General features: G+C 38.6%; 36 non-coding genes and 34 pseudogenes across 36 annotated transcripts; all 70 read right to left on the reverse strand.

The window, feature by feature from the left end:
- Positions 1-48: 48 nt before the first annotated feature.
- Positions 49-167, reverse strand: LOC146153620 (5S ribosomal RNA; annotated as a pseudogene).
- Positions 168-231: 64 nt separating this feature from the next.
- Positions 232-350, reverse strand: LOC146153621 (5S ribosomal RNA). The gene has a single exon (XR_014496960.1). It is a non-coding gene; the product is annotated as a 5S ribosomal RNA (ribosomal RNA).
- A 64-nt stretch (positions 351-414) lies between these two features.
- LOC146153622 (5S ribosomal RNA) lies at positions 415-533 on the reverse strand (annotated as a pseudogene).
- Positions 534-597: 64 nt separating this feature from the next.
- LOC146153623 (5S ribosomal RNA) lies at positions 598-716 on the reverse strand. The gene has a single exon (XR_014494936.1). It is a non-coding gene; the product is annotated as a 5S ribosomal RNA (ribosomal RNA).
- Positions 717-884: 168 nt separating this feature from the next.
- LOC146153624 (5S ribosomal RNA) lies at positions 885-1,003 on the reverse strand. Its single transcript, XR_014494937.1, has one exon. It is a non-coding gene; the product is annotated as a 5S ribosomal RNA (ribosomal RNA).
- Positions 1,004-1,171: 168 nt separating this feature from the next.
- On the reverse strand, positions 1,172-1,290 carry LOC146153625 (5S ribosomal RNA; annotated as a pseudogene).
- Positions 1,291-1,354: 64 nt separating this feature from the next.
- LOC146153626 (5S ribosomal RNA) lies at positions 1,355-1,473 on the reverse strand. The gene has a single exon (XR_014498497.1). It is a non-coding gene; the product is annotated as a 5S ribosomal RNA (ribosomal RNA).
- A 63-nt stretch (positions 1,474-1,536) lies between these two features.
- LOC146153627 (5S ribosomal RNA) lies at positions 1,537-1,655 on the reverse strand. The gene has a single exon (XR_014497530.1). It is a non-coding gene; the product is annotated as a 5S ribosomal RNA (ribosomal RNA).
- Positions 1,656-1,728: 73 nt separating this feature from the next.
- LOC146153628 (5S ribosomal RNA) lies at positions 1,729-1,846 on the reverse strand (annotated as a pseudogene).
- Positions 1,847-1,909: 63 nt separating this feature from the next.
- On the reverse strand, positions 1,910-2,028 carry LOC146153629 (5S ribosomal RNA). The gene has a single exon (XR_014496051.1). It is a non-coding gene; the product is annotated as a 5S ribosomal RNA (ribosomal RNA).
- A 272-nt stretch (positions 2,029-2,300) lies between these two features.
- On the reverse strand, positions 2,301-2,419 carry LOC146153630 (5S ribosomal RNA; annotated as a pseudogene).
- Positions 2,420-2,483: 64 nt separating this feature from the next.
- On the reverse strand, positions 2,484-2,602 carry LOC146153631 (5S ribosomal RNA). The gene has a single exon (XR_014496502.1). It is a non-coding gene; the product is annotated as a 5S ribosomal RNA (ribosomal RNA).
- Positions 2,603-2,665: 63 nt separating this feature from the next.
- Positions 2,666-2,784, reverse strand: LOC146153632 (5S ribosomal RNA). Its single transcript, XR_014497531.1, has one exon. It is a non-coding gene; the product is annotated as a 5S ribosomal RNA (ribosomal RNA).
- Positions 2,785-2,857: 73 nt separating this feature from the next.
- On the reverse strand, positions 2,858-2,976 carry LOC146153633 (5S ribosomal RNA; annotated as a pseudogene).
- Positions 2,977-3,050: 74 nt separating this feature from the next.
- Positions 3,051-3,169, reverse strand: LOC146153634 (5S ribosomal RNA; annotated as a pseudogene).
- A 74-nt stretch (positions 3,170-3,243) lies between these two features.
- LOC146153635 (5S ribosomal RNA) lies at positions 3,244-3,362 on the reverse strand. Its single transcript, XR_014497873.1, has one exon. It is a non-coding gene; the product is annotated as a 5S ribosomal RNA (ribosomal RNA).
- A 64-nt stretch (positions 3,363-3,426) lies between these two features.
- On the reverse strand, positions 3,427-3,545 carry LOC146153636 (5S ribosomal RNA). Its single transcript, XR_014494938.1, has one exon. It is a non-coding gene; the product is annotated as a 5S ribosomal RNA (ribosomal RNA).
- Positions 3,546-3,609: 64 nt separating this feature from the next.
- Positions 3,610-3,728, reverse strand: LOC146153637 (5S ribosomal RNA; annotated as a pseudogene).
- A 64-nt stretch (positions 3,729-3,792) lies between these two features.
- Positions 3,793-3,911, reverse strand: LOC146153638 (5S ribosomal RNA). Its single transcript, XR_014496961.1, has one exon. It is a non-coding gene; the product is annotated as a 5S ribosomal RNA (ribosomal RNA).
- Positions 3,912-3,975: 64 nt separating this feature from the next.
- Positions 3,976-4,094, reverse strand: LOC146153639 (5S ribosomal RNA; annotated as a pseudogene).
- Positions 4,095-4,158: 64 nt separating this feature from the next.
- LOC146153640 (5S ribosomal RNA) lies at positions 4,159-4,277 on the reverse strand. Its single transcript, XR_014494939.1, has one exon. It is a non-coding gene; the product is annotated as a 5S ribosomal RNA (ribosomal RNA).
- A 168-nt stretch (positions 4,278-4,445) lies between these two features.
- LOC146153641 (5S ribosomal RNA) lies at positions 4,446-4,564 on the reverse strand (annotated as a pseudogene).
- A 64-nt stretch (positions 4,565-4,628) lies between these two features.
- On the reverse strand, positions 4,629-4,747 carry LOC146153642 (5S ribosomal RNA; annotated as a pseudogene).
- Positions 4,748-4,810: 63 nt separating this feature from the next.
- On the reverse strand, positions 4,811-4,929 carry LOC146153643 (5S ribosomal RNA). The gene has a single exon (XR_014497532.1). It is a non-coding gene; the product is annotated as a 5S ribosomal RNA (ribosomal RNA).
- A 73-nt stretch (positions 4,930-5,002) lies between these two features.
- On the reverse strand, positions 5,003-5,121 carry LOC146153644 (5S ribosomal RNA; annotated as a pseudogene).
- A 74-nt stretch (positions 5,122-5,195) lies between these two features.
- LOC146153645 (5S ribosomal RNA) lies at positions 5,196-5,314 on the reverse strand (annotated as a pseudogene).
- A 64-nt stretch (positions 5,315-5,378) lies between these two features.
- LOC146153646 (5S ribosomal RNA) lies at positions 5,379-5,497 on the reverse strand. Its single transcript, XR_014494940.1, has one exon. It is a non-coding gene; the product is annotated as a 5S ribosomal RNA (ribosomal RNA).
- Positions 5,498-5,561: 64 nt separating this feature from the next.
- Positions 5,562-5,680, reverse strand: LOC146153647 (5S ribosomal RNA; annotated as a pseudogene).
- Positions 5,681-5,744: 64 nt separating this feature from the next.
- On the reverse strand, positions 5,745-5,863 carry LOC146153648 (5S ribosomal RNA). The gene has a single exon (XR_014496962.1). It is a non-coding gene; the product is annotated as a 5S ribosomal RNA (ribosomal RNA).
- A 64-nt stretch (positions 5,864-5,927) lies between these two features.
- Positions 5,928-6,046, reverse strand: LOC146153649 (5S ribosomal RNA; annotated as a pseudogene).
- Positions 6,047-6,110: 64 nt separating this feature from the next.
- On the reverse strand, positions 6,111-6,229 carry LOC146153650 (5S ribosomal RNA). Its single transcript, XR_014496991.1, has one exon. It is a non-coding gene; the product is annotated as a 5S ribosomal RNA (ribosomal RNA).
- Positions 6,230-6,397: 168 nt separating this feature from the next.
- On the reverse strand, positions 6,398-6,516 carry LOC146153651 (5S ribosomal RNA). Its single transcript, XR_014496408.1, has one exon. It is a non-coding gene; the product is annotated as a 5S ribosomal RNA (ribosomal RNA).
- A 168-nt stretch (positions 6,517-6,684) lies between these two features.
- LOC146153652 (5S ribosomal RNA) lies at positions 6,685-6,803 on the reverse strand (annotated as a pseudogene).
- A 64-nt stretch (positions 6,804-6,867) lies between these two features.
- Positions 6,868-6,986, reverse strand: LOC146153653 (5S ribosomal RNA). The gene has a single exon (XR_014496503.1). It is a non-coding gene; the product is annotated as a 5S ribosomal RNA (ribosomal RNA).
- Positions 6,987-7,049: 63 nt separating this feature from the next.
- LOC146153654 (5S ribosomal RNA) lies at positions 7,050-7,168 on the reverse strand (annotated as a pseudogene).
- Positions 7,169-7,241: 73 nt separating this feature from the next.
- On the reverse strand, positions 7,242-7,359 carry LOC146153655 (5S ribosomal RNA; annotated as a pseudogene).
- Positions 7,360-7,433: 74 nt separating this feature from the next.
- Positions 7,434-7,552, reverse strand: LOC146153656 (5S ribosomal RNA; annotated as a pseudogene).
- Positions 7,553-7,626: 74 nt separating this feature from the next.
- Positions 7,627-7,745, reverse strand: LOC146153657 (5S ribosomal RNA; annotated as a pseudogene).
- Positions 7,746-7,809: 64 nt separating this feature from the next.
- Positions 7,810-7,928, reverse strand: LOC146153658 (5S ribosomal RNA). Its single transcript, XR_014494941.1, has one exon. It is a non-coding gene; the product is annotated as a 5S ribosomal RNA (ribosomal RNA).
- A 64-nt stretch (positions 7,929-7,992) lies between these two features.
- On the reverse strand, positions 7,993-8,111 carry LOC146153659 (5S ribosomal RNA; annotated as a pseudogene).
- A 64-nt stretch (positions 8,112-8,175) lies between these two features.
- Positions 8,176-8,294, reverse strand: LOC146153660 (5S ribosomal RNA). Its single transcript, XR_014496963.1, has one exon. It is a non-coding gene; the product is annotated as a 5S ribosomal RNA (ribosomal RNA).
- A 64-nt stretch (positions 8,295-8,358) lies between these two features.
- On the reverse strand, positions 8,359-8,477 carry LOC146153661 (5S ribosomal RNA; annotated as a pseudogene).
- A 64-nt stretch (positions 8,478-8,541) lies between these two features.
- LOC146153662 (5S ribosomal RNA) lies at positions 8,542-8,660 on the reverse strand. The gene has a single exon (XR_014494942.1). It is a non-coding gene; the product is annotated as a 5S ribosomal RNA (ribosomal RNA).
- Positions 8,661-8,828: 168 nt separating this feature from the next.
- LOC146153663 (5S ribosomal RNA) lies at positions 8,829-8,947 on the reverse strand. Its single transcript, XR_014496409.1, has one exon. It is a non-coding gene; the product is annotated as a 5S ribosomal RNA (ribosomal RNA).
- A 168-nt stretch (positions 8,948-9,115) lies between these two features.
- On the reverse strand, positions 9,116-9,234 carry LOC146153664 (5S ribosomal RNA; annotated as a pseudogene).
- Positions 9,235-9,298: 64 nt separating this feature from the next.
- LOC146153665 (5S ribosomal RNA) lies at positions 9,299-9,417 on the reverse strand. Its single transcript, XR_014496505.1, has one exon. It is a non-coding gene; the product is annotated as a 5S ribosomal RNA (ribosomal RNA).
- Positions 9,418-9,480: 63 nt separating this feature from the next.
- On the reverse strand, positions 9,481-9,599 carry LOC146153666 (5S ribosomal RNA). Its single transcript, XR_014497533.1, has one exon. It is a non-coding gene; the product is annotated as a 5S ribosomal RNA (ribosomal RNA).
- A 73-nt stretch (positions 9,600-9,672) lies between these two features.
- Positions 9,673-9,791, reverse strand: LOC146153667 (5S ribosomal RNA; annotated as a pseudogene).
- Positions 9,792-9,865: 74 nt separating this feature from the next.
- Positions 9,866-9,984, reverse strand: LOC146153668 (5S ribosomal RNA; annotated as a pseudogene).
- Positions 9,985-10,048: 64 nt separating this feature from the next.
- Positions 10,049-10,167, reverse strand: LOC146153669 (5S ribosomal RNA). Its single transcript, XR_014494943.1, has one exon. It is a non-coding gene; the product is annotated as a 5S ribosomal RNA (ribosomal RNA).
- Positions 10,168-10,231: 64 nt separating this feature from the next.
- On the reverse strand, positions 10,232-10,350 carry LOC146153670 (5S ribosomal RNA; annotated as a pseudogene).
- A 65-nt stretch (positions 10,351-10,415) lies between these two features.
- LOC146153671 (5S ribosomal RNA) lies at positions 10,416-10,534 on the reverse strand. The gene has a single exon (XR_014498259.1). It is a non-coding gene; the product is annotated as a 5S ribosomal RNA (ribosomal RNA).
- Positions 10,535-10,599: 65 nt separating this feature from the next.
- LOC146153672 (5S ribosomal RNA) lies at positions 10,600-10,717 on the reverse strand. Its single transcript, XR_014496690.1, has one exon. It is a non-coding gene; the product is annotated as a 5S ribosomal RNA (ribosomal RNA).
- Positions 10,718-10,781: 64 nt separating this feature from the next.
- Positions 10,782-10,900, reverse strand: LOC146153673 (5S ribosomal RNA; annotated as a pseudogene).
- A 65-nt stretch (positions 10,901-10,965) lies between these two features.
- Positions 10,966-11,084, reverse strand: LOC146153674 (5S ribosomal RNA; annotated as a pseudogene).
- Positions 11,085-11,149: 65 nt separating this feature from the next.
- LOC146153675 (5S ribosomal RNA) lies at positions 11,150-11,268 on the reverse strand. The gene has a single exon (XR_014495830.1). It is a non-coding gene; the product is annotated as a 5S ribosomal RNA (ribosomal RNA).
- Positions 11,269-11,332: 64 nt separating this feature from the next.
- LOC146153676 (5S ribosomal RNA) lies at positions 11,333-11,451 on the reverse strand. The gene has a single exon (XR_014494944.1). It is a non-coding gene; the product is annotated as a 5S ribosomal RNA (ribosomal RNA).
- A 74-nt stretch (positions 11,452-11,525) lies between these two features.
- On the reverse strand, positions 11,526-11,644 carry LOC146153677 (5S ribosomal RNA; annotated as a pseudogene).
- Positions 11,645-11,707: 63 nt separating this feature from the next.
- On the reverse strand, positions 11,708-11,826 carry LOC146153678 (5S ribosomal RNA). The gene has a single exon (XR_014497136.1). It is a non-coding gene; the product is annotated as a 5S ribosomal RNA (ribosomal RNA).
- Positions 11,827-11,890: 64 nt separating this feature from the next.
- LOC146153679 (5S ribosomal RNA) lies at positions 11,891-12,009 on the reverse strand (annotated as a pseudogene).
- Positions 12,010-12,074: 65 nt separating this feature from the next.
- Positions 12,075-12,193, reverse strand: LOC146153680 (5S ribosomal RNA; annotated as a pseudogene).
- A 65-nt stretch (positions 12,194-12,258) lies between these two features.
- Positions 12,259-12,377, reverse strand: LOC146153681 (5S ribosomal RNA). Its single transcript, XR_014494945.1, has one exon. It is a non-coding gene; the product is annotated as a 5S ribosomal RNA (ribosomal RNA).
- Positions 12,378-12,441: 64 nt separating this feature from the next.
- On the reverse strand, positions 12,442-12,560 carry LOC146153682 (5S ribosomal RNA). The gene has a single exon (XR_014495921.1). It is a non-coding gene; the product is annotated as a 5S ribosomal RNA (ribosomal RNA).
- Positions 12,561-12,625: 65 nt separating this feature from the next.
- LOC146153683 (5S ribosomal RNA) lies at positions 12,626-12,744 on the reverse strand. The gene has a single exon (XR_014495591.1). It is a non-coding gene; the product is annotated as a 5S ribosomal RNA (ribosomal RNA).
- A 74-nt stretch (positions 12,745-12,818) lies between these two features.
- LOC146153684 (5S ribosomal RNA) lies at positions 12,819-12,937 on the reverse strand (annotated as a pseudogene).
- A 64-nt stretch (positions 12,938-13,001) lies between these two features.
- On the reverse strand, positions 13,002-13,120 carry LOC146153685 (5S ribosomal RNA). Its single transcript, XR_014494947.1, has one exon. It is a non-coding gene; the product is annotated as a 5S ribosomal RNA (ribosomal RNA).
- Positions 13,121-13,184: 64 nt separating this feature from the next.
- Positions 13,185-13,303, reverse strand: LOC146153686 (5S ribosomal RNA; annotated as a pseudogene).
- Positions 13,304-13,368: 65 nt separating this feature from the next.
- LOC146153687 (5S ribosomal RNA) lies at positions 13,369-13,487 on the reverse strand (annotated as a pseudogene).
- Positions 13,488-13,552: 65 nt separating this feature from the next.
- LOC146153688 (5S ribosomal RNA) lies at positions 13,553-13,671 on the reverse strand. Its single transcript, XR_014496680.1, has one exon. It is a non-coding gene; the product is annotated as a 5S ribosomal RNA (ribosomal RNA).
- Positions 13,672-13,735: 64 nt separating this feature from the next.
- LOC146153689 (5S ribosomal RNA) lies at positions 13,736-13,854 on the reverse strand. Its single transcript, XR_014494948.1, has one exon. It is a non-coding gene; the product is annotated as a 5S ribosomal RNA (ribosomal RNA).
- Positions 13,855-13,890: the final 36 nt, after the last annotated feature.

The raw sequence follows: 13,890 nt of genomic DNA on the forward strand, positions 1-13,890 counted from the left end.
TATGGTCTAATCTATTTAAATATGTAAAAACTTAAATAAATCATATTGTGCCTACGACAATTGGTATTCCTAGGCGGTCAACCATCCAAGTACTAAAAAATCCCGACGTTGCTTAACTTCCCAGATCGGACGAGATCGGGTGCATTCAACCTGGTATGGTCGTAAGCAGTATTTCTCAACATTTTGCGTCTAATCTATTTAAAAAAGTAAAAACTTAAATAAATCATATTTTGCCTACGACAATTGGTATTCCTAGGCGGTCACCCATCCAAGTACTAACCAATCCCGACGTTGCTTAACTTCCGAGATCGGACGAGATCGGGTGCATTTAACCTGGTATGGTCGTAGACAGTATTGGTCAACATTTATGGTCTAATCTATTTAAATATGTAAAAACTTAAATAAATCATATTGTGCCTACGACAATTGGTATTCCTAGGCGGTCACCAATCCAAGTACTAACCAATCCCGACGTTGCTTAACTTCCCAGATCGGACGAGATCGGGTGCATTCAACCTGGTATGGTCGTAAGCAGTATTTCTCAACATTTTGCGTCTAATCTATTTAAAAAAGTAAAAACTTAAATAAATCATATTTTGCCTACGACAATTGGTATTCCTAGGCGGTCACCCATCCAAGTACTAACCAATCCCGACGTTGCTTAACTTCCGAGATCGGACGAGATCGGGTGCATTCAACCTGGTATGGTCGTAGACAGTATTGGTCAACATTTATGGTCTAATCAATTTAAAAATGTAAAAACTTAAATAAATCATATTGTGCCTACGACAATTGGTATTCCTAGGTATGGTCGTAGCCAGTATTGGTCAACATTTTTTGGTCTATTCTATTTAAAAATGTAAAAAGTTAAATAAATATTATTTTGCCTACGACAATTGGTATTCCTAGGCGGTCACCCATCCAAGTACTAACCAATCCCGACGTTGCTTAACTTCCGAGATCGGACGAGATCGGGTGCATTCAACCTGGTATGGTCGTAGACAGTATTGGTCAACATTTATGGTCTAATCAATTTAAAAATGTAAAAACTTAAATAAATCATATTGTGCCTACGACAATTGGTATTCCTAGGTATGGTCGTAGCCAGTATTGGTCAAAATTTTTTGGTCTATTCTATTTAAAAATGTAAAAAGTTAAATAAATCTTATTTTGCCTACGACAATTGGTATTCCTAGGCGGTCACCCATCCAAGTACTAACCAATCCGGACGTTGCTTAACTTTCGAGATCGGACAAGATCGGGTGCATTCAACCTGGTAGGGTCGTAGACATTAATCGTCAACATTTATGGTCTAATCTATTTAAAAATGTAAAAACTTAAATAAATCATATTGTGCATACGACAATTGGTATTCCTAGGCGGTCACCCATCCAAGTACTAACCAATCCCAACGTTGCTTAACTTCCGAGATCGGACGAGATCGGGTGCATTCAACCTGGTATGGTCGTGGACAGTATTGGTCAACATTTATGGTCTAATCTATTTAAAAATGTAAAACTTAAATAAATCATATTGTGCCTACGACAATTGGTATTCCTAGGCGGTCACCCATCCAAGTACTAACCAATCCCAACGTTGCTTAACTTCCGAGATCGGACGAGATCGGGTGCATTGAACCTGGTATGGTCGTAGACAGTGTTGGTAAACATATTTTGGTCTAAAATCTTTAAAATGCTAACATATAAATATATTTTAAAAATAATATTTTGCCTATGACAATTGGTATTCCTAGGCGGTCCCCCATCCAAGTACCAACAATCCCGATGTTGCTTAACTTCCGAGATCGGACGAGATCGTGTGCATTCAACCTGGTATGGTCGTGGACAGTATTGGTCAACATTTATGGTCTAATCTATTTAAAAATGTAAAACTTAAATAAATCATATTTTGCCTACGACAATTGGTATTCCTAGGCGGTCACCCATCCAAGTACTAACCAATCCCGACGTTGCTTAACTTCCGAGATCGGAGGAGATCGGGTGCATTCAACCTGGTATGGTCGTAGACAGTATTGGTCAACATTTATGGTCTAATCAATTTAAAAATGTAAAAACTTAAATAAATCATATTGTGCCTACGACAATTGGTATTCCTAGGTATGGTCGTAGCCAGTATTGGTCAACATTTTTTGGTCTAATCTATTTAAAAATGTAAAAACTTAAATAAATCTTATTTTGCCTACGACAATTGGTATTCCTAGGTATGGTCGTAGCCAGTATTGGTCAACATTTTTTGGTCTAATCTATTTAAAAATGTAAAAACTTAAATAAATCTTATTTTGCCTACGACAATTGGTATTCCTAGGCGGTCACCCATCCAAGTACTAACCAATCCGGACGTTGCTTAACTTTCGAGATCGGACAAGATCGGGTGCATTCAACCTGGTAGGGTCGTAGACATTAATCGTCAACATTTATGGTCTAATCTATTTAAAAATGTAAAAACTTAAATAAATCATATTGTGCCTACGACAATTGGTATTCCTAGGCGGTCACCCATCCAAGTACTAACCAATCCCAACGTTGCTTAACTTCCGAGATCGGACGAGATCGGGTGCATTCAACCTGGTATGGTCGTGGACAGTATTGGTCAACATTTATGGTCTAATCTATTTAAAAATGTAAAACTTAAATAAATCATATTGTGCCTACGACAATTGGTATTCCTAGGCGGTCACCCATCCAAGTACTAACCAATCCCAACGTTGCTTAACTTCCGAGATCGGACGAGATCGGGTGCATTGAACCTGGTATGGTCGTAGACAGTGTTGGTAAACATATTTTGGTCTAAAATCTTTAAAATGCTAACATTTAAATATATTTTAAAAATAATATTTTGCCTATGACAATTGGTATTCCTAGGCGGTCCCCCATCCAAGTACCAACCAATCCCGATGTTGCTTAACTTCCGAGATCGGACGAGATCGTGTGCATTCAACCTGGTTTGGTCGTAGACAGTATTGGTCAACATTTTTTGGTCTAGAATCTTTAAAAATGTTAACATTTAAATATATTTTAAAAATCATATTTTGCCTATGACAATTGGTATTGCTAGGCGGTCACCCATCCAAGTACTAACCAATCCCGACGTTGCTTAACTTCCGAGATCGGACGAGATCGGGTGCATTCAACCTGGTATGGTCGTAGACAGTATTGGTCAACATTTTTTGGTCTAAAATCTTCAAAAATGTTAACATTTAAATATATTTTATAAATCATATTTTGCCTATGACAATTGGAATTCCTATGCGGTCACCCATCCAAGTACTAACCAATCCCGACGTTGCTTAACTTCCGAGATCGGACGAGATCGGGTGCATTCAACCTGGTATGGTCGTAAGCAGTATTTATCAACATTTTACGTCTAATCTATTTAAAAAAGTAAAAACTTAAATAAATCATATTTTGCCTACGACAATTGGTATTCCTAGGCGGTCACCCATCCAAGTACTAACCAATCCCGACGTTGCTTAACTTCCGAGATCGGACGAGATCGGGTGCATTCAACCTGGTATGGTCGTAGACAGTATTGGGCAACATTTATGGTCTAATCTATTTAAATATGTAAAAACTTAAATAAATCATATTGTGCCTACGACAATTGGTATTCCTAGGCGGTCACCCATCCAAGTACTAACCAATCCCGACGTTGCTTAACTTCCCAGATCGGACGAGATCGGGTGCATTCAACCTGGTATGGTATTAAGCAGTATTTCTCAACATTTTGCGTCTAATCTATTTAAAAAAGTAAAAACTTAAATAAATCATATTTTGCCTACGACAATTGGTATTCCTAGGCGGTCACCCATCCAAGTACTAACCAATCCCGACGTTGCTTAACTTCCGAGATCGGACGAGATCGGGTGCATTTAACCTGGTATGGTCGTAGACAGTATTGGTCAACATTTATGGTCTAATCTATTTAAATATGTAAAAACTTAAATAAATCATATTGTGCCTACGACAATTGGTATTCCTAGGCGGTCACCAATCCAAGTACTAACCAATCCCGACGTTGCTTAACTTCCCAGATCGGACGAGATCGGGTGCATTCAACCTGGTATGGTCGTAAGCAGTATTTCTCAACATTTTGCGTCTAATCTATTTAAAAAAGTAAAAACTTAAATAAATCATATTTTGCCTACGACAATTGGTATTCCTAGGCGGTCACCCATCCAAGTACTAACCAATCCCGACGTTGCTTAACTTCCGAGATCGGACGAGATCGGGTGCATTCAACCTGGTATGGTCGTAGACAGTATTGGTCAACATTTATGGTCTAATCAATTTAAAAATGTAAAAACTTAAATAAATCATATTGTGCCTACGACAATTGGTATTCCTAGGTATGGTCGTAGCCAGTATTGGTCAACATTTTTTGGTCTATTCTATTTAAAAATGTAAAAAGTTAAATAAATATTATTTTGCCTACGACAATTGGTATTCCTAGGCGGTCACCCATCCAAGTACTAACCAATCCGGACGTTGCTTAACTTTCGAGATCGGACAAGATCGGGTGCATTCAACCTGGTAGGGTCGTAGACATTAATCGTCAACATTTATGGTCTAATCTATTTAAAAATGTAAAAACTTAAATAAATCATATTGTGCTTACGACAATTGGTATTCCTAGGCGGTCACCCATCCAAGTACTAACCAATCCCAACGTTGCTTAACTTCCGAGATCGGACGAGATCGGGTGCATTCAACCTGGTATGGTCGTGGTCAGTATTGGTCAACATTTATGGTCTAATCTATTTAAAAATGTAAAAGTTAAATAAATCATATTGTGCCTACGACAATTGGTATTCCTAGGCGGTCACCCATCCAAGTACTAACCAATCCCAACGTTGCTTAACTTCCGAGATCGGACGAGATCGGGTGCATTGAACCTGGTATGGTCGTAGACAGTGTTGGTAAACATATTTTGGTCTAAAATCTTTAAAATGCTAACATTTAAATATATTTTAAAAATCATATTTTGCCTATGACAATTGGTATTGCTAGGCGGTCACCCATCCAAGTACTAACCAATCCCGACGTTGCTTAACTTCCGAGATCGGACGAGATCGGGTGCATTCAACCTGGTATGGTCGTAGACAGTATTGGTCAACATTTTTTGGTCTAAAATCTTCAAAAATGTTAACATTTAAATATATTTTATAAATCATATTTTGCCTATGACAATTGGAATTCCTATGCGGTCACCCATCCAAGTACTAACCAATCCCGACGTTGCTTAACTTCCGAGATCGGACGAGATCGGGTGCATTCAACCTGGTATGGTCTTAAGCAGTATTTATCAACATTTTACGTCTAATCTATTTAAAAAAGTAAAAACTTAAATAAATCATATTTTGCCTACGACAATTGGTATTCCTAGGCGGTCACCCATCCAAGTACTAACCAATCCCGACGTTGCTTAACTTCCGAGATCGGACGAGATCGGGTGCATTCAACCTGGTATGGTCGTAGACAGTATTGGGCAACATTTATGGTCTAATCTATTTAAATATGTAAAAACTTAAATAAATCATATTGTGCCTACGACAATTGGTATTCCTAGGCGGTCACCCATCCAAGTACTAACCAATCCCGACGTTGCTTAACTTCCCAGATCGGACGAGATCGGGTGCATTCAACCTGGTATGGTCGTAAGCAGTATTTCTCAACATTTTGCGTCTAATCTATTTAAAAAAGTAAAAACTTAAATAAATCATATTTTGCCTACGACAATTGGTATTCCTAGGCGGTCACCCATCCAAGTACTAACCAATCCCGACGTTGCTTAACTTCCGAGATCGGACGAGATCGGGTGCATTTAACCTGGTATGGTCGTAGACAGTATTGGTCAACATTTATGGTCTAATCTATTTAAATATGTAAAAACTTAAATAAATCATATTGTGCCTACGACAATTGGTATTCCTAGGCGGTCACCAATCCAAGTACTAACCAATCCCGACGTTGCTTAACTTCCCAGATCGGACGAGATCTTGTGCATTCAACCTGGTATGGTCGTAAGCAGTATTTCTCAACATTTTGCGTCTAATCTATTTAAAAAAGTAAAAACTTAAATAAATCATATTTTGCCTACGACAATTGGTATTCCTAGGCGGTCACCCATCCAAGGACTAACCAATCCCGACGTTGCTTAACTTCCGAGATCGGACGAGATCGGGTGCATTCAACCTGGTATGGTCGTAGACAGTATTGGTCAACATTTATGGTCTAATCAATTTAAAAATGTAAAAACTTAAATAAATCATATTGTGCCTACGACAATTGGTATTCCTAGGTATGGTCGTAGCCAGTATTGGTCAACATTTTTTGGTCTATTCTATTTAAAAATGTAAAAAGTTAAATAAATATTATTTTGCCTACGACAATTGGTATTCCTAGGCGGTCACCCATCCAAGTACTAACCAATCCCGACGTTGCTTAACTTCCGAGATCGGACGAGATCGGGTGCATTCAACCTGGAATGGTCGTAGACAGTAATCGTCAACATTTATGGTCTAATCTATTTAAAAATGTAAAAACTTAAATAAATCATATTGTGCCTACGACAATTGGTATTCCTAGGTATGGTCGTAGCCAGTATTGGTCAACATTTTTTGGTCTATTCTATTTAAAAATGTAAAAAGTTAAATAAATATTATTTTGCCTACGACAATTGGTATTCCTAGGCGGTCACCCATCCAAGTACTAACCAATCCGGACGTTGCTTAACTTTCGAGATCGGACAAGATCGGGTGCATTCAACCTGGTAGGGTCGTAGACATTAATCGTCAACATTTATGGTCTAATCTATTTAAAAATGTAAAAACTTAAATAAATCATATTGTGCCTACGACAATTGGTATTCCTAGGCGGTCACCCATCCAAGTACTAACCAATCCCAACGTTGCTTAACTTCCGAGATCGGACGAGATCGGGTGCATTCAACCTGGTATGGTCGTGGACAGTATTGGTCAACATTTATGGTCTAATCTATTTAAAAATGTAAAACTTAAATAAATCATATTGTGCCTACGACAATTGGTATTCCTAGGCGGTCACCCATCCAAGTACTAACCAATCCCAACGTTGCTTAACTTCCGAGATCGGACGAGATCGGGTGCACTGAACCTGGTATGGTCGTTGACAGTGTTGGTAAACATATTTTGGTCTAAAATCTTTAAAATGCTAACATTTAAATATATTTTAAAAATAATATTTTGCCTATGACAATTGGTATTCCTAGGCGGTCCCCCATCCAAGTACCAACAATCCCGATGTTGCTTAACTTCCGAGATCGGACGAGATCGTGTGCATTCAACATGGTTTGGTCGTAGACAGTATTGGTCAACATTTTTTGGTCTAGAATCTTTAAAAATGTTAACATTTAAATATATTTTAAAAATCATATTTTGCCTATGACAATTGGTATTGCTAGGCGGTCACCCATCCAAGTACTAACCAATCCCGACGTTGCTTAACTTCCGAGATCGGACGAGATCGGGTGCATTCAACCTGGTATGGTCGTAGACAGTATTGGTCAACATTTTTTGGTCTAAAATCTTCAAAAATGTTAACATTTAAATATATTTTATAAATCATATTTTGCCTATGACAATTGGAATTCCTATGCGGTCACCCATCCAAGTACTAACCAATCCCGACGTTGCTTAACTTCCGAGATCGGACGAGATCGGGTGCATTCAACCTGGTATGGTCTTAAGCAGTATTTATCAACATTTTACGTCTAATCTATTTAAAAAAGTAAAAACTTAAATAAATCATATTTTGCCTACGACAATTGGTATTCCTAGGCGGTCACCCATCCAAGTACTAACCAATCCCGACGTTGCTTAACTTCCGAGATCGGACGAGATCGGGTGCATTCAACCTGGTATGGTCGTAGACAGTATTGGGCAACATTTATGGTCTAATCTATTTAAATATGTAAAAACTTAAATAAATCATATTGTGCCTACGACAATTGGTATTCCTAGGCGGTCACCCATCCAAGAACTAACCAATCCCGACGTTGCTTAACTTCCCAGATCGGACGAGATCGGGTGCATTCAACCTGGTATGGTCGTAAGCAGTATTTCTCAACATTTTGCGTCTAATCTATTTAAAAAAGTAAAAACTTAAATAAATCATATTTTGCCTACGACAATTGGTATTCCTAGGCGGTCACCCATCCAAGTACTAACCAATCCCGACGTTGCTTAACTTCCGAGATCGGACGAGATCGGGTGCATTTAACCTGGTATGGTCGTAGACAGTATTGGTCAACATTTATGGTCTAATCTATTTAAATATGTAAAAACTTAAATAAATCATATTGTGCCTACGACAATTGGTATTCCTAGGCGGTCACCAATCCAAGTACTAACCAATCCCGACGTTGCTTAACTTCCCAGATCGGACGAGATCGGGTGCATTCAACCTGGTATGGTCGTAAGCAGTATTTCTCAACATTTTGCGTCTAATCTATTTAAAAAAGTAAAAACTTAAATAAATCATATTTTGCCTACGACAATTGGTATTCCTAGGCGGTCACCCATCCAAGTACTAACCAATCCCGACGTTGCTTAACTTCCGAGATCGGACGAGATCGGGTGCATTCAACCTGGTATGGTCGTAGACAGTATTGGTCAACATTTATGGTCTAATCAATTTAAAAATGTAAAAACTTAAATAAATCATATTGTGCCTACGACAATTGGTATTCCTAGGTATGGTCGTAGCCAGTATTGCTCAACATTTTTTGGTCTATTCTATTTAAAAATGTAAAATGTTAAATAAATATTATTTTGCCTACGACAATTGGTATTCCTAGGCGGTCACCCATCCAAGTACTAACCAATCCCGACGTTGCTTAACTTCCGAGATCGGACGAGATCGGGTGCATTCAACCTGGAATGGTCGTAGACAGTAATCGTCAACATTTATGGTCTAATCTATTTAAAAATGTAAAAACTTAAATAAATCATATTGTGCCTACGACAATTGGTATTCCTAGGTATGGTCGTAGCCAGTATTGGTCAACATTTTTTGGTCTATTCTATTTAAAAATGTAAAAAGTTAAATAAATATTATTTTGCCTACGACAATTGGTATTCCTAGGCGGTCACCCATCCAAGTACTAACCAATCCGGACGTTGCTTAACTTTCGAGATCGGACAAGATCGGGTGCATTCAACCTGGTAGGGTCGTAGACATTAATCGTCAACATTTATGGTCTAATCTATTTAAAAATGTAAAAACTTAAATAAATCATATTGTGCCTACGACAATTGGTATTCCTAGGCGGTCACCCATCCAAGTACTAACCAATCCCAACGTTGCTTAACTTCCGAGATCGGACGAGATCGGGTGCATTCAACCTGGTATGGTCGTGGACAGTATTGGTCAACATTTATGGTCTAATCTATTTAAAAATGTAAAACTTAAATAAATCATATTGTGCCTACGACAATTGGTATTCCTAGGCGGTCACCCATCCAAGTACTAACCAATCCCAACGTTGCTTAACTTCCGAGATCGGACGAGATCGGGTGCATTGAACCTGGTATGGTCGTAGACAGTGTTGGTAAACATATTTTGGTCTAAAATCTTAAAAATGCTAACATTTAAATATATTTTAAAAATAATATTTTGCCTATGACAATTGGTATTCCTTGGCGGTCACCCATCCAAGTAGCAACCAATCCCGATATTGCTTAACTTCCGAGATCGGACGAGATCGTGTGCATTCAACCTGGTTTGGTCGTAGACAGTATTGGTCAACATTTTTTGGTCTAAAATCTTCAAAAATGTTAACATTTAAATATATTTTATAAATCATATTTTGCCTATGACAATTGGAATTCCTATGCGGTCACCCATCCTAGTACTAACCAATCCCGACGTTGCTTAACTTCCGAGATCGGACGAGATCGGGTGCATTCCACCTGGTATGGTCGTAAGCAGTATTTCTCAACATTTTACGTCTAATCTATTTAAAAAAGTAAAAACTTAAATAAATCATATTTTGCCTACGACAATTGGTATTCCTAGGCGGTCACCCATCCAAGTACTAACCAATCCCGACGTTGCTTAACTTCCGAGATCGGACGAGATCGGGTGCATTCAACCTGGTATGGTCGTAGACAGTATTGGTCAACATTTATGGTCTAATCTATTTAAAAATGTAAAAACTTAAACAAATCATATTGTGCCTACGACAATTGGTATTCCTAGGCGGTCACCCATCCAAGTACTAACCAATCCCGACGTTGCTTAACCACCGAGATCGGACGAGATGGGGTGCATTCAACCTGGTATGGTCGTATGCAGTATTGGTCAACATTTTTAGGTCTAATCTATTTAAAAGTGTAAAAACTTAAATAAATCATATTTTGCCTACGACAATTGGTATTCCTAGGCGGTCACCCATCCAAGTACTAACCAATCCCGACGTTGCTTAACTTCCGAGATCGGACGAGATCGGGTGCATTCAACCTGGTATGTTCGTAGCCAGTATTGGTCAACATTTTTTGGTCTAATCTATTTAAAAATGTAAAAACTTAAATAAATCATATTTTGCCTACGACAATTGGTATTCCAGGCGGTCACCCATCCAAGTACTAACCAATCCCGACGTTGCTTAACTTCCGAGATCGGACGAGATCGGGTGCATTCAACCTGGTATGGTCGTAGACAGTATTGGTCAACATTTATGGTCTAATCTATTTAAAAATGTAAAAACTTAAACAAATCATATTGTGCCTACGACAATTGGTATTCCTAGGCGGTCACCCATCCAAGTACTAACCAATCCCGACGTTGCTTAACTTCCGAGATCGGACGAGATGGGGTGCATTCAACCTGGTATGGTCGTATGCAGTATTGGACAACATTTTTAGGTCTAATCTATTTAAAAATGTAAAAACTTAAATAAATCATATTTTGCCTATGACAATTGGTATTCCTAGGCGGTCACCCATCCAAGTACTAACCAATCCCGACGTTGCTTAACTTCCGAGATCGGACGAGATCGGGTGCATTCAACCTGGTATGTTCGTAGCCAGTATTGGTCAACATTTTTTGGTCTTATCTATTTAAAAATGTAAAAACTTAACTAAATCATATTTTGCCTACGACAATTGGTATTCCTAGGCGGTCACCCATCCAAGTACTAACCAATCCCGACGTTGCTTAACTTCCGAGATCGGACGAGATCGGGTGCATTCAACCTGGTATGGTCGTAAACAGTATTGGTCAACATTTATGGTCTAATCTATTTAAAAATGTAAAAACTTAAATAAATGTTATTATGCCTACGACAATTGGTATTCCTAGGCGGTCACCCATCCAAGTACTAACCAATCCCGACGTTGCTTAACTTCCGAGATCGGACGAGATCGGGTGCATTCAACCTGGTATGGTCGTAGACAGTATTGGTCAACATTTTTTGGTCTAAAATCTTTAAAAATGTTAACCTTTAAATATATTTTAAAATTCATATTTTGCCTATGACAATTGGTATTGCTAGGCGGTCACCCATCCAAGTACTAACCAATCCCGACGTTACTTAACTTCCGAGATCGGACGAGATCGGGTGCATTCAACCTGGTATGGTCGTAAGCAGTATTTCTCAACATTTTACGTCTAATCTATTTAAAAAATAAAAACTTAAATAAATCATATTTTGCCTACGACAATTGGTATTCCTAGGCGGTCACCCATCCAAGTACTAACCAATCCCGACGTTGCTTAACTTCTGAGATCGGACGAGATCGGGTGCATTCAACCTGGTATGGTCGTAGACAGTATTGGTCAACATTTATGGTCTAATCTATTTAAAAATGTAAAAACTTAAACAAATCATATTGTGCCTACGACAATTGGTATTCCTAGGCGGTCACCCAACCAAGTACTAACCAATCCCGACGTTGCTTAACTTCCGAGATCGGACGAGATGGGGTGCATTCAACCTGGTATGGTCGTAGCCAGTATTGGTCAACATTTTTAGGTCTAATCTATTTAAAAATGTAAAAACTTAAATAAATCATATTTTGCCTACGACAATTGGTATTCCTAGGCGGTCACCCATCCAAGTACTAACCAATCCCGACGTTGCTTAACTTCCGAGATCGGACGATATCGGGTGCATTCAACCTGGTATGTTCGTAGCCAGTATTGGTCAACATTTTTTGGTCTAATCTATTTAAAAATGTAAAAACTTAAATAAATCATATTTTGCCTACGACAATTGGTATTCCTAGGCGGTCACCCATCCAAGTACTAACCAATCCCGACGTTGCTTAACTTCCGAGATCGGACGAGATCGGGTGCATTCAACCTGGTATGGTCGTAGACAGTATTGGTCAACATTTATGGTCTAATCTATTTAAAAATGTAAAAACTTAAATAAATGATATTATGCCTACGACAATTGGTATTCCTAGGCGGTCACCCATCCAAGTACTAACCAATCCCGACGTTGCTTAACTTCCGAGATCGGACGAGATCGGGTGCATTCAACCTGGTATGGTCGTATGCAGTATTGTTCAACATTTTTAGGTCTAATCTATTTAAAAATGTAAAAACTTAAATAAATCATATTTTGCCTACGACAATTGGTATTCCTAGGCGGTTACCCATCCAAGTACTAACCAATCCCGACGTTGCTTAACTTCCGAGATCGGACGAGATCGGGTGTATTCAACCTGGTATGGTCGTAGACAGTATTGGTCAACATTTTTTGGTCTAAAATCTTTAAAAATGTTAACATTTAAATATATTTTAAAAATCATATTTTGCCTATGACAATTGGTATTGCTAGGCGGTCACCCATCCAAGTACTAACCAATCCCGACGTTACTTAACTTCCGAGATCGGACGAGATCGGGTGCATTCAACCTGGTATGGTCGTAAGCAGTATTTCTCAACATTTTACGTCTAATCTATTTAAAAAAGTAAAAACTTAAATAAATCATATTTTGCCTACGACAATTGGTATTCCTAGGCGGTCACCCATCCAAGTACTAACCAATCCCGACGTTGCTTAACTTCCGAGATCGGACGAGATCGGGTGCATTCAACCTGGTATGGTCGTAGACAGTATTGGTCAACATTTATGATCTAATCTATTTAAAAATGTAAAAACTTAAACAAATCATATTGTGCCTACGACAATTGGTATTCCAAGGCGGTCACCCATCCAAGTACTAACCAATCCCGACGTTGCTTAACTTCCGAGATCGGACGAGATGGGGTGCATTCAACCTGGTATGGTCGTAGCCAGTATTGGTCAACATTTTTAGGTCTAATCTATTTAAAAATGTAAAAACTTAAATAAATCATATTTTGCCTACGACAATTGGTATTCCTAGGTGGTCACCCATCCAAGTACTAACCAATCCCGACGTTGCTTAACTTCCGAGATCGGACGATATCGGGTGCATTCAACCTGGTATGTTCGTAGCCAGTAATAGTCAACATTTTTTGGTCTAATCTATTTAAAAATGTAAAAACTTAAATAAATCATATTTTGCCTACGACAATTGCTATTCCTAGGCGGTCACCCATCCAAGTACTAACCAATCCCGACGTTGCTTAACTTCCGAGATCGGACGAGATCGGGTGCATTCAACCTGGTATGGTCGTAGACAGTATTGGTCAACATTTTTGGTCTAATCTATTTAAAAATGTAAAAACTTAAATAAATCATATTATGCCTACGACAATTGGTATTCCTAGGCGGTCACCCATCCAAGTACTAACCAATCCCGACGTTGCTTAACTTCCGAGATCGGACGAGATCGGGTGCATTCAACCTGGTATGGTCGTAGACAGTATTGGTCAACATTTTTTGGTCTAAAATCTTTGA

This window comes from Ascidiella aspersa, chromosome 4 (genome assembly GCF_963924565.1).
Source record: "Ascidiella aspersa chromosome 4, kaAscAspe10.2, whole genome shotgun sequence".
NCBI lineage: Eukaryota > Metazoa > Chordata > Ascidiacea > Phlebobranchia > Ascidiidae > Ascidiella > Ascidiella aspersa.